At 30.8% G+C, this 11,971-nt stretch overlaps 1 long non-coding RNA gene across 1 annotated transcript; it reads right to left on the bottom strand.

Annotated features, from left to right (window-relative positions):
• Positions 1-3,501: 3,501 nt before the first annotated feature.
• LOC127855110 (uncharacterized) lies at positions 3,502-10,876 on the bottom strand. The gene is made up of 3 exons (XR_008037352.1): positions 10,524-10,876; positions 4,705-4,911; positions 3,502-4,185 (listed from the first exon to the last, which is right to left on the bottom strand). It is a non-coding gene; the product is annotated as an uncharacterized LOC127855110 (long non-coding RNA).
• Positions 10,877-11,971: the final 1,095 nt, after the last annotated feature.

Raw genomic sequence — 11,971 nt, 5'->3', positions numbered from 1 at the left:
AATAAGACCAATAATAGATAAATGGTTTCTTTACAGCATTGCGTTTCACATAACATACCATGATATTTATTTCGGGAAAACGAGGTTTAGTGCTGTCCATACCAACATATTGTGGTTATATCCCAGCTTACAGCCTAGTGTAGTTACTAAGGTATAATGATACATTTGTATTTACTAATTGTTTATATAATTATTTATTTTAAAGACAATATAAAATAAATAGCGTCACTTTATATACATTAAGTGGTCTCTTTAAAACGGATGAAAATAATAACCAAAGCAAAAGCTGATCATAGTATGAACTTGGTATTATGAAACTAACGAACACGATTAACGATGCCTTAGTGGATTTAAGTATCAGTTTGTCACATGTTGTTTAAATACAATAAAGTATTATTTGAATAAGTGCATGTATGTGTTGATTTTTCCCTTAAATACAAATATGTAATTTATTTAGAATTTATATTACGGTGAGTTTATTAAACAATGTTTATATTAAAATGCATATACGCATATATATTATATACGACTTTGCTGGTTGCTAGTACACTAAAGAAAGGTAATAAACGATGCAAAAGTTGAGGTAAGTGTCAACTGGTTGTATGTTATATTTAATAATCGTGTCAAGAACCTGTCGATTGTATATAATTTCCGAAACTTTCTTACCACAGTGTGTTGTCTTGTGATGAAATGTTATCGACTTACACGTATGAGTGCGACCATTATTTTGTGACAAGTATTTTACACGATAAATAAAATGTTAACACGTTTGTAATAAAAGCTTTACCTTTTTTTAATATTTTTTTAGATAATGTAACAGCTGATAATTTAGGATACCTCGTGTGAACAGGTATATAATGAATTTTACTTTGGAAAGGACTAGAAGAAAAAGGAGGATACTGTGTTTACGGACTATAAGATTCAGATGAAGTCTGAAGTCTCAAGTCAGCAATATTTTTGTCCAAAAGGGGAAATATATTATTTCAGTATTATATTTAGAAACGGAATAAACACATTTTAACAGTATGTAAATACTTCGATTTATCCTTTCTCAGGCTTAATTTAAACCCAACAAAATAATGATGTTTATAATGCCAGACTTAGTACAAATTGAGTGTGTCATAACTGTACCACGGCGGCTTTAAGATTACTTACAAGTTGCGCAAGAAAAATACTGTAATATGTCTCTGTTATGAATGTCCCGATTTTCTTGTAACCATGGCAATATGCTCTGGTATTAGATACATCGAGACATTAATTTGACGTAATACGTTAAATATCCGAAATAAAATGTATTTTATTTAATTCCTTAATTAAATGTCGCAATATAGATTGCCATTCATACTGTCTTGGGCACTGAAAAATAACAAACTTGCTGTATATCTATGATTAAAGTATGTATATTTTGGTTTGCTACAAGGTTTTTGTACTTATAATTTTAAAAACTCCTGATCAAAGAATATTAATACATGTATGCTTTACGTTTGCTGATAAAGCATGTCATTATATCTTAAACAAATTACGACTGTACACATTTAAAACTCTGAACAACTATATGTGAGTGTAAGAAATATGTATTTATATGTGAGTGTAAGAAATATGTATTTATATGTGAGTGTAAGACATATGTATTTATATGTGAGTGTAAGAAATATGTATTTATATGTGAGTGTAAGAAATATGTATTTAGTTGCATGTTTAAATGCATACCTTCATACATACAAATGTTTCGAGATGCTGACAAGAGTGTTACGCATGGGCAGGTTAATAAATTGTAGACTCCCATCTGAAAAATTCAAAAAATTGAACTGGTTTTACGCACGTGAGCAATGGGATACGAAACATTTTCAACGCTTTGATTGTCAGACAGTTAAAGGTAGGAAGTTTATTTTTTTAAACAATAAGACATTATAGATATGTATCAAAATGAAATCCAGGAAGATATCATGTCATCTAAACCCCTATTCATTATAACACATTTACTTTTTTTAGTGTCGCCTCCGAATACATAGAACGACTCCAGGATGACCCTTTTATTGTAGATAAACAACATTTGTAATTATGTGTATCAAAATACGAATATTTTTTTTTACATAATGCTTCCATAATAATTGGCAGCCAAATTGCATTTTCCACATGATAACCGTTTTTTCTTACCAATAAATGAAGAATTTAGTACGTGCTAGAAATGGCCGTGTCCTACGGAAATTATCTACTAATTCAATAAAAAACATTTAACGACAAAGCGATGCACAAGAGGCATCAGATCAATAAAAGCAATTTTCAGCACTTGACAATAAGGCATATATGATCTGCCAAGAAAGTTATATTAATATATCGACTTAGCTGCGATACAAATGATTAACGTCACCTAGAAAAGTCGGAGAAAGAGAATAAATAAACCTGAAAAACCGTTAATTATTAATTGAAAAGTGAATTCAGCAACATATGCATTTAAACAAACGCCTTATCTGACACCTCATTAATAAAAAAGCCCAACCCCAATAACCTCATGGGCATTACTAGGGAAGGTTTCAAAAGTATCGAACATGTTAATTAACTCTTTCAATACCACTCTTAAAGATAAATTAATAGTTCAACATCATAGCTAGCTTTATAACATTCCAGCTGTTATAAACCATGTTAATACATTGATATTTAACACTCTATAAAACGAAAATATCAAGTTATTTACCATCACGATATGCCAATTGGTACTTCTGTTACACAGTTTGCCGGCGCTCTCTATTGTAACGTAATGCTTGGTTATATTATGTTTCAAGACGATATACGTTGACAATTTCACAAGAAGCTATTAATTGGATGGTTGCTACATGTAGGATATCGGTGCTATCCTTTCCTGCAAGAACACGTGTACATTTTCAGCCATTATATGTTATTGTCCGTACTGTCAATGAAAACAAACAACACAAACATAGTTTTGAGAATTACGCAGCATTTGGTTCTGAACAGCATGAGTAACATGTATTATTTGGGTTTAAATTAACATTTAAAACAGCAATCATGTCGTTAACGTAGTATAAAACTTTGCAAAGATGTCCTATGTGGAACGAATACCCATATGCAAGCTCCGATCTTATTGAATGAAATTCTCAATGCCAAGAGAAAGAGAGATGTTCTTTTCATTCTATGACCTTACATAAAGAGGTATACGGCACATACAATGTTTTTGGTTTCATGTACGCTATTGCACTGAAATATTTCTGTTGAAACATGATGTAAAATAAGGATATGAATTATGGTACATAATAGTACCATTCCATCAACGCGCAAACGTAAGTTCAATAAGAAATATATATTAAGCACTGAACTATGTAGTAGAAAAAAAAACAGCTTTAGGAAAACACACTAACGTGATTTTGGTCATACTTTTCATTTCACATGCTCAAATACAATTGAGTCCTTACAGCATTGTGCTTAACATAACATAACACAACATAATATTCATTTCGAGCAATCGAGGTCTAGTGATTTCCTAACTATACATTATAATTGAACGGTATGTTACCGGCTCGTGTTGTTACTAAGGTATTATGATCCGTCCGTGTCTACTATGTATTGAATGAATTATTTATTTTAAAGAAATATATGTTATATAGCGTAAATATATTATAAATTTGTTGGTTGCGAAGAAACTCACGAAAATAAGCCCCGATGCAAAAGTATATTTATGTTTAGGCTTGTACATGTTTTTCAATTACAATATGGCATTATTACTCCGAATCTTACATATGTATGCGTAGGTTGTGATATTCCAGTAAATAAATAAATAAATAAATAAATGAAAACATATATCCTTCAATCAATTTGTTTAGATTGCGTATACGGGTGAATTTATTTTAGAGATGATTTTTTACAGATCAAAGCAAACCGTGAATGTATGTTTTCGTTATGAAGGTTTTCTTTTGTCTAGATATATATGATAATGCCATGTAGCAAACGCAAATGGTAACAGCTATGCATTAAGAACATACATTTAAATATAATTTAAAACAACAAACACACAACAGCACCTAATAGCATTTCAACACACATTGCATGTGATTCTAGTCACAAAGCCAGAGCCAAATACTAGATGATGATCAAGCTGTATCAACAGAACATGGTTTCGGTTCGAATATGTCCAACAACAGCCTTTCTTCTGTATCAACAACAGCCTTTCTTCTGTATATGAAACGATACATGTGATGCTATTGATTACTAATCCTTATGTGAAATACTTGGAATGTTAATTATGCATAAACTTACTAATAATTTATCGACTAATTGTTTGTAACAAATGACTAAGGTTCTTTCCTAATTCGAATATCTTATGGAAAATGAAGGCGACATAATGTGCACTTTTATACAATACATATTGTTAAGAATCTTTTTTTTGTCAATTTTGCCTTATGTTACATGCACTTAGTTTTTAAATAGTCATTTTGTGATAGCATGTCCACACTTCTGAATTTCGGGGAACTTAATGCTCAAACTACAAATCTATTCAAAGTGTCGATCGTATTAATATGTTTACTTGTTACATCATTTTGTTGACATTTTTTTACTTAGAACTATAAACAAAATCAAAATTCTCTCTCTCTATGATATTAATGCGATTATTAAAACATCCATTACTGTATACTATCTTTAAATGACAATACTACTACTACGACTAATTTAGAAAATTTTCTACATAATTACCTCTGGTTACAATAATATGAAACAAAGTTTTCACCAGCTTGTCGAATGTTCTCTGTGTGACCTTGTTTTATAAGCTTCTATGTTAAATCAATTGTTTGACATTGCTTTCTCAGCCGTTCACGATGAGATATTAACTGCAAACAATACATCTTATTTATCATAGGAGGTTATAACAGCTCTTTCAGCAAATGAACATGTGTTTTGTATCTGGAACAAAGAAGTGAAGCAAAGAAACATATACATGTAGATGCACCTAAAACAAGGAAATATCATCAGGAGATATTCTGACCAAATGCCTTTATTTAACAGGAAAACCCATACTACAGACTTTATTAAGATACAATACGAAATATATCGAAAACTCTGGTGAACAAAGAGCATGAAATAACTTAGGTTTACAGGCGCACCAAACGTTGCACCGAGTTACTTCAATTTCATTAAGGCGACGCACAGGATTAATTGATAATTCTACAACTACACAATCTTTAAAAAAACTGCCTTAGTTTGACATGTGACTTATGGTACAGTACATACTAGTTCATTTAAAGTCATTTCTACGACGTTCGATAATGAAATCGTAAATAAATGTATTAATGCGATTGTATTCTTTTACTTAACTAGTTACTAAAACAATAAATCAAATGTTAAACATCAACCTAATACCAATGTTCCCTCTGATAGATAAACGTTTTGATAAAGTTACAACTGATCTTTTTTTACATCTCCTGTTATCCTGTCTCTACATAGTGTCTCTTGATTTCCTGTACAATATCAATCAAAGATACAAATACATTACAGTTTTTTAATGGAGTACATTTCCAATTTAAAATGTGAAAGGGCTTTGATAAAAAAGAGGTCATGGATTTGACAAACTATGTACCCTTAAGGGCATTTACAGTCACTTTCTTTACAAACAATCCAAATTCGGTAATACAGTAAACAAAATACAAACTTTATTGCCTACCATTTGGTTTCCGGAAAATATTTACAAACGCACATTATGTCAGTGTCTTAATTATTTTTAATTCACCAGTTGAATATATTGTGAGGCAAAAAGAACATTAATAATAAAGCTAGGAGCAATTTGAGATATACTATGTTAATTTTTTGAGCAAAAATGTTTCACATAACTATGAATGGACGCTACATTATTAAAAATGTTGTTTTTTTAAGTTTAGTTTAGTATTTTTGTTAAGTTTTAATATCCAGCAGTGTCGTTTTACTATGGCAACTTGCTATTTCATTAACACAGTGTTAAATTCATATTGATACTTACTAAATGATTCGACCATTGAATCGTTAAGCCGCGTCTACAATTTTGATTTCTGACATGAAATCATGACTATGATGATTCTAAAACCATAAATTAAATATTTGCACATTGCTCCTAACTATGTCATTGGGATTTTAAACCCTGCATTACGGTTTGTAGCTGAGATGCATTCACTTGATCTGGGGTTAACGCTAATTTCCCAAATTGAGTTAACAAGAATTTACTTTTGATATTTTTGTATCGTTTTGTATTAATTGCACGTGTATGTTAGCGATACATTCTGAAGTTTATGGTTAGACGCGTCATTCAACATGATGACATTCCTAATGGTTTTCATCGACCTTTACAAGGCGGCGGACCGATATTGTATCATGTTATTTTAAGCTGTTGATATTAAAGAAGTTAACGAGTCCTCGAATTTTTCTCGTGATTTTATTGAGTTTTTAATAGCCATTTGCTATATTTGATGATAACAATACGCAGTGTAAACTTATGCAGAAAGAAAGCCGGTTCACGCCCTGTCAATGTTCATGATTGCACATTTAATTTCATGCTAATACAAGCATTTGTTTTTTGGTAGAAAACAAGAAACGTTATAATAGATGAGTTTAAATAATGCTATCCATGTAGTAACTGTGGAATATTAAAAACTTTTAATAAAAGCACGTGCACTTCTTATCATAACGCGAAATGTCGCCTCAAATACATAGCTTGATCAGCTGTGGAACCTATATTTCTGTAGATATATAATAAATATACAGTTGTTCTCTACACTATTTCCTAAAACTAGCCTAGCCAAACTTAATGGCGATCAAGTTTTTTTTTCTATTGATAAACTGAACACCTAAGGAAGTGATTACCTGCTAACAAAATGAACGTAACGCGACGAAAAGGCGTCTGATACGATATCAATTTCGGTTAAACAGTAAGAGACAAATTAGATCAATAAAAGCAAAATGTTGTCATTCGTGATTCAGATATAACTGTTCTGTAATTAAAGTAAAAGAAGTTTACGTAACAGATTTATGAAAAAGACTCGAACATACTAACACAGAATACTATAAACTTAAGATCGTAGATTATGTAAAAATATGTGAAATGTTTTAGGTACAGAGATTTTTACATTTTTTCAAGTATACCCGTTTCAAGCAACATAGCATGTGACACACACAAAAACATATGAGCATGTTTCAAATGCCTTAAGCATAAACACTAAATCAATAAGCCACCACGTTATTTTCCAGGACGATCTGCCACAGACATCTTTATAGTATCCATGTATGTATATGAAACAAACTGTAATTATGACATATATCAATTTCTTTACTGATATCATTTGGCAATTGGCTTTACTCAGAAAACAGTTTGAATTTCCTTCTGGATAGGCAGTGACATGATTGAATCTCATCGAACAAACGCGTGTGGGGCCCGTTTTCCTCAACAAACCATGGCTGGTTATTATTTTATAATATTTATGTTACATGTTACTAACTGTAAGTGACTAAATAACAGAAACAAACATTACAGCTTTATAAGTGAAAATTACACAATTAATGGCTACCTAATTTTAAAAAATAAACTATTTCCCCGACCTAAAGAATGACGGTTACCGCAAATTCGAAAGTCATTTTATTTAAAACTGTAATTTCACTATAATACTTAAACACCGATTGTTTTTTTGTAAAACCATCTTAACGGTTTAATTCAATCGCGTTATAACATCCATGTATCTCAATTAAGATAAGTCTAAACTTTCTTCACTCAGATCGATGTTTTCATGGAACATCAGTTGACAATTTAAAAACTATTTCTGAACCAATGCCAAACGTCATGCAGATTTTGTATCGTGAATGCCATTATATGTTACTAGTTAAAACAAAGTGATTGTATAAGTTTCCCCATTATTAATAAATTTGCAAATTAAGTTAGTAGAATACTGACTAAAATCCTAAAAAAGCCTGACTTAAGATATATACAAAATGTTATGATTATGCTTAAAGCAAATGACCATTCAGTTGTAAATTGAACAATGGTAAAAAACGCTTGTACATCAAAGTGGTTTTGGATACGACGGCCGCGTAACGCTTGATGCGAGTATTTAATGCGAATTCGCGAAATCAATCAATTTAATTAATTGAAAAAAAGTCAAAACAATTCATCAAAACTAAATGTGTACACACATACAAACACATCGTATAGTAATAAAAAGACCTAGACGCCTTCAGCGTATGAATATACACATATTGCTACTCGCAATTTAGATCAGGGTACTTTGAACTTGAAATAGAAAGAAGTCGATATTCCAAATAAACGAGAAAATCTTTAAAGTTAAACATTATAATTCTAAACATTACACGGAATATGGTTATGTACGTAATGTCCTATGTTTCAATATTGAATTAAACGATTTCCCATTTATTTCTCATAAATCCAAATTTAATGACATTCTATATAACAATGTCAAGTTGAAATGGAACTTCTAAAAATGATCCAGAATTGTTTATATACTCTTCAGTAGCATTTGAAAAAAATCCGAGTAACTGTTAATTAATCTATACAAATGTAGTAATTATTTGTGTACATGGAATATATACATATCACGGAAGTAAGTTTTATTTACAAATATACTGTGATTTAAACTGATATTAACAGGATGTATTAGATACCTAAAATACTTTTCTAAAATCTGCAACTTCGTGAAACATGGTCATATTCGGAGCAAAGTAGCATTTAAAGACATAAGTGCTGATTGAAAAAGTAGTTTACCGAATCCATCATCATGACTTCAGATTTGCAGTTTGACAACACTGATTTCCTATAGTGTTTTTATAGCAAATACTTCTGCAGGAAAACTAAATAGATAACACAGTACAATATCTAATGTATTATTATCATTAGACATTGTCCAATTTGAGATTAATTGTGTCTTTACAACATTGTTTCCAACATAACAAACCATGATATTTGTTTCTTGCAATCGAGGTTTAGTTCTGCCCATACCAACAAATTTAAGATATATGCCACCTTAACACCTAATGAAGTTATTAACGTAATATGATTCGTCAATGTTTACCAATTATTGATATTTTTATTTATTTTTAAGTAGATACCCTTTTAGTTTGGACAGTAGAAAACACCTAGTGGCTGCTATGCAACAGACAAAAATAATAAACGATACAAACGTTGATTTAAGTAGCAATTCGTCACATTTTGATCAAAATCAATACCGTATTATATGTTCGTTTATTACACATATGTTTGAGTGCGTGTGCATGTATGTGTTAATATTCCCAAAATAATAATATGTATTTGTACATAGCAATATTCTGAAAGCAGAATTTATTTAATTGTATTATTGTTTATTCATTTATAATGAATTTAACGACTTTACAAAATATATGTTTGAGTAACTTTTACAAGCGTTAACAAATACCTTTTATAAAAAAACTTCCTAATAAGATTCAAACCAATTCCTACATGTGATTCAAGTCACAAAAAGCCATTTACTGGATAATGATCTTTGAATATCACTTATGCATACACGACGGAATCATTTACAAACCATTGTTCATGTCTTTCCGATATTCCCCGATCTTATGCATAATTAGCGAACATGACGTACATTTGTATACACTTTATTTCATTCTAATTTATGTTGTGTATATTAAGCCCTTTGTGCGCATATGTTTGTTTCTGATATTAATGTCACCAGTTTTGAACTTTATAATGTTGGAAATACAAATCGGATCACAGTTTAGATCGTTGATGAAAGTGTTTTACTTTTTTTTTATCATTTTTTTTGACATTTTGACATTTTGTGAACAACACTTTACAGCAAAATTTCAAATTCTCTCTCTTTTATTACAATGTGAAATATATCAACTGTTCACAAGACATAAAGCATCCATTGTCATACTATGATAGGCTTTCTTCAAATGACAATATGAATCAATCGACTAAGTCACATGATTTTCTAAGAGAAATCGCTGGTAACAATAATGTGAGACAACGTTCAAACCCAGGATATAGCTAATAAATATCCAATGTTGCCAACTACGACATAAGCTTATCCAATTTTCTCTTTTTGACATAGTTTCAATTTCCTCTATGTTAACCCAATTCCTTAACACTCATTGTCCAGCCCTTCTTGATGAGATATTAACTGCTAACACTTCGTCATGCTCATGATTTATTTATGGAGGTTATCACAGTTCATTCAAAGACTGACCATGCTTGTGATATATATTTGGAACTTAAGAGTGAAGGCTAGAGTCGGCACATATATGGACAACTAAAATCCGGAATCGTCATCAGAAGAAATTCTGATCAAATGCCTGTTGTTAACATGATAATACATACTACAGAACACGAAAGATGCAACACGTTTAAAAATCGTCAATAAAAAGTATTGACGGTTTTAAGAATAAAATTCGCACCAAACGCCACACCGAGCCTTTAATAAATTATGATTTAATGCACACGTATTTAAATAAACATATATCACATAAATATGACGCAAACAATAAATTGATAATTATACAACTACCTTGTCTACGAAATGGTAGTCGCGGCTCCACATAGGACTTTTGGTACAGTAAAATACAAGTACAATGTATAATATTTCCGAAACGTTCCATACAGACAAAGCAAAGAAAGTAGTGTTTTATTTTTATACACTCTATTCTCAACGAGTTATTTAAACAATGCATTAAATGTTCTTACACATCCACTTTATATACGTTTTCCATTTGATAGACGTTTTTATAAAGCATACATGTATTACAATTATACTTTTTAGCATACATAGTTTGTATAATGACCGAATCACGTTCAATTTACTGTGGATAAATCAGGTTCAATATCCATCGACGAGTTCGACAGTATATCTCGTATTAGACATATCGGACGTTCGTTCTAGTTATGGCTACAGGCGGAAGTCGCGTGACACATATTGCAGTTCACAATATCTTTGCTTTCTAATATATTTGGTTATAGTATGTTTACTGATCGTTAATGCCAGGTTAAGGTATAGGCGGTTATGCCTACTTGATCAATAGCAACGGTAACGTCGTATTTTATTGTTATTCGATGATATTGTATACACATTTTTCAATAAAAAGAGGTAAAACGCATGGGTTTATTATCTGAGTATGATACTTAGCTTATCTTTAATAAGTTCCATTAACGAATCTTGCTAAAGGCCTTTTGAATTTCGGTTTAATACTGCTTTTGATAGACGATTGTCGACACAGCGAAGCACTCAATTTCAGCTTAAATAAACATGAGTACGCTTTTCCATTAAAATAATGTCGTATAAAGTTGTTCAATGATTCTCAAAATAACAAATTTCAAATTTGTGGTCACACATTTAAAAGATTGAAAACTGTAAATCATTTTACAAACACTCATGCTAAAATACGTCTCCGTTTATGAATATTCATTATGTGAAAGTGACACAGCATTATAAACGCGAAATGATTGACTAAATTGAAATTATTCTATTGATTTCGTTTAATTTTTACAACATTATGTATTTTGTATTGTTCAACAGTTCGGAAAGCAAATTGTGTATTCGAAAGCATTTGGTTTAAATGACATTTGTTCGTGTCAAGCTTGGTGAAAACTGTTTTAGATTCATTCTTGTCCTTTAAATTGAGCATAACAGTTCCGTCGCTAAAATTTAGCAATTTACGGAATTTATTGAAACACTTTAACAATTTCCCATTCAGTGAACAAATCCATAGACATAGATTTGTTAATATAATTTCGCATTTATAAATAAATGTCACTAAATTAATTAACTTACAAACCCGTAATAATTTCACTAGCTTTAGATAATGATCATAAGAAAGAAAATGACACAAAATCATTTGCTTGCAATGGGGATCGAACTCAGGACCTCTCCAATCCAATAATGCTTAATTGCTCACGCAGGGTTTTTGATTTTTTGTTAAGTGGGTTAACACATTTTCCCACAAATATCGATTACATACG

This window comes from Dreissena polymorpha, chromosome 13 (genome assembly GCF_020536995.1).
Source record: "Dreissena polymorpha isolate Duluth1 chromosome 13, UMN_Dpol_1.0, whole genome shotgun sequence".
Lineage (NCBI taxonomy): Eukaryota > Metazoa > Mollusca > Bivalvia > Myida > Dreissenidae > Dreissena > Dreissena polymorpha.
The sequence above is the reverse complement of the archived record's forward strand: the minus strand, read 5'-3'. Positions and strand labels throughout refer to the sequence as shown.